A 2658-nucleotide genomic window follows, 5' to 3' on the forward strand; every position below is an offset into this window, starting at 1 on the left:
TGCATTATTATTCTCGGTTCCCTTCGAATTTCCACTGTTTCTAGTTTAAGGATTTCTTAAGTTTCTCAACTTTCTTCTGATTCCTTTGGATCAAGTCGCTTAGGAAAATAGCAATATCAGGATTGGGACGGGAATCGTAAGTTTTATTTAAATTAATTTCATAAAAATGTTGTAATATTTATCTTTATTTAACTTCGCTTTATATATGCTGTGCTTGTATTTTATTCTATAATGGATAGATGTCTAAATACGCAACAATTACAATTAAAATGTAATATTTATAAAAAATGTATTCAAGGAAATTAATTTTTTTTAAATTTAATGTGGAAACTATTTCTTTAATTTCTTCTTTTGCATTGAAATGAAATTTGATTTTATTCAAAGAATGCGTTTCAGTAATGTAAATTTAGTTATATAATTACTTGTTTGCGTAGAGTAGGAAAGTTTTGTTGCACTAACAACATTTTTTTAATGTTTACGCAAGGAAATATGGTTTGTAAATTAGCTAATGGCTACGGCTATCGGTTACGTGTTCAGCTTTTTAGGATAAATTATCGAAATCTTATGAACTTCATTAGCGGTTGATTGGTTTAGTCCTGATATCATGTGACAGTAACATTGACAACGGCATCAAGTATTAACCTGGAATTAAAAATGATAATTCTTTAAATTCTATTGTTCAATGTATACATGTTTAGAATATATTGGAGTCTTTATATATAAGAAACACAATAATGAACAATATTAAAACTGCGTCTGCAAGCGCTATTTTTATTGTGAAAAAGAAGAAAGTAATTTATTTTTAAAATAAAAAAGTGTATTTTCACAGCTGAATTTTGAACAAGAGGGAAATTTCAAATTTATGTTATAACCGATTTCCATTTCCAGTTATGCAGAGGTGTAGATTAGTGTAAGAGAATAGATTGGTCTTTAAAAATATCGTGTTGCGATGAAAATGAAGGGATAAGTAGTTATAAGGGAGTGTGTCCTTCACTCATGAACGTAATTTTTGCAAATTCACACAAACTTCCTCCTGAAGATCATCTTTTTAATTATAAATTTTATTTTTTGGTTAAAAATTTAGGAATTTTTTCAAAGGGTTATCCCTTTCGGTTCCAAATGAAATTATTTTGTAAAAAAATGCAGCTTATTGAGTTAAAAATTCAACTATTTTCATAGAACATTAACCTTTCGTTTAAAATTCTAATTTTCTTGCAGATAAAGTCGACTGAGTTTTTTTTGGATGAAAACTATTTCTTCTGAAAATTTGTCTTTTTTAATTAAAAAATAATATTTTATATGATAAATATTGCATCTTTCTCAGATAAAACTGAAACTTTTTTGTTAAAAATGAAACTATTTCCTAGAAAATTTAATTTTTGGTTATAATTTATATTTTTGTTTTGAAAAGTCAATTAAAATCTTTTTCGATGAAAATTCAACCCTTTTCTTGGAAATTTGTCTTTTAGATTTCAAAATTCACCTGCCTTAGTAAATATTTTCTTTTTCTTAGACATAACAGCAACTGTTTGGTTTAAACTTTAACATTCTTGTTAAAAAGTCATGCTTTTTCTCTAAAAATTCGACTACAAAGCAGAAAGTTAACTTATAATTTACAATTCTTAGTTGAGTCATGGAGAATGAACTGAAATCTTGTTTGGATAAAAATTTTACAATTTTGTTAGTGTGTTTTTAATTAATCGGTTTAAAACACATTTTACCTTTCTTAAATACAAATGTAAGTTTTTGGTTGAAAATTATACAATTTTGTGGAAAAATCATCGTTTTTAATTGAAAATGTTGCTGTTCTGTTGAAAATTTAAACATTATGTACAAAACTTAATTTCGGTTTTTAATTAATATTTTGTAGTAAAAAAAAACTGAAATTTTTTCTGGATGAAAAATTGAAATTTTTGTTATATTAGCAATTCATCTGCTTAAAGTGAAATTTTATCTTCCTTGGAAAAACATGCAACTGTATAATTGAAAATTCAACTGTTTCATAGGAAATTTAATTTTTGTTTACAATTTATATTTTCATGTTGAAAACTCGTTTTTTATCAAAAAAAATTCTCTGTTTTCGTATAAATTTTTATTTCTCACAAAATTCATATTTTGACCTTGAAAATTCAACTTGCATATTTATATTCTTTTTATGAAAAATGAACTACTTTTTGAAAACTTGTTTGTTTTTTTTTTTAAATAAAAACTTATCTTTTTTAAGAGAAATCTAATATTTTTAAAACAAAAAATGGAACAATTTGGTCAAAAAGTCGTCAATAAAAATTCGTCTTTTTCGATTGAAAATTCAATTTTTGTCGGTGAGACAAATTTTTAGCAAAATGATTAAGTCCTCAACCAAAACAGAGAAATTGTCAACCAAAAAGGAGCATTTATACACGAAAAATTGACTATTAACGATAACAATTGTATCCCATGTTAAACAGTGGAATTTATCGCCTCATTCTATTCAATTTCAAACTAATTTTTAAATTATTAGGGATCCAGAGCCCCCCCCCATCCCCCTTCCGCGCATTTAAACATTCGTTAAAGAAGATTCGAAATCGCCTCCTCTCAAACATTAGCATGAACCGCCCTTGGAAGGTCAGTGCTAAATGCATTTTCTGAATAAAGCAACATAGATGTTGGAAAATCGTA

This window comes from Belonocnema kinseyi, chromosome 8 (genome assembly GCF_010883055.1).
Source record: "Belonocnema kinseyi isolate 2016_QV_RU_SX_M_011 chromosome 8, B_treatae_v1, whole genome shotgun sequence".
In the NCBI taxonomy this organism is placed as follows: domain Eukaryota; kingdom Metazoa; phylum Arthropoda; class Insecta; order Hymenoptera; family Cynipidae; genus Belonocnema; species Belonocnema kinseyi.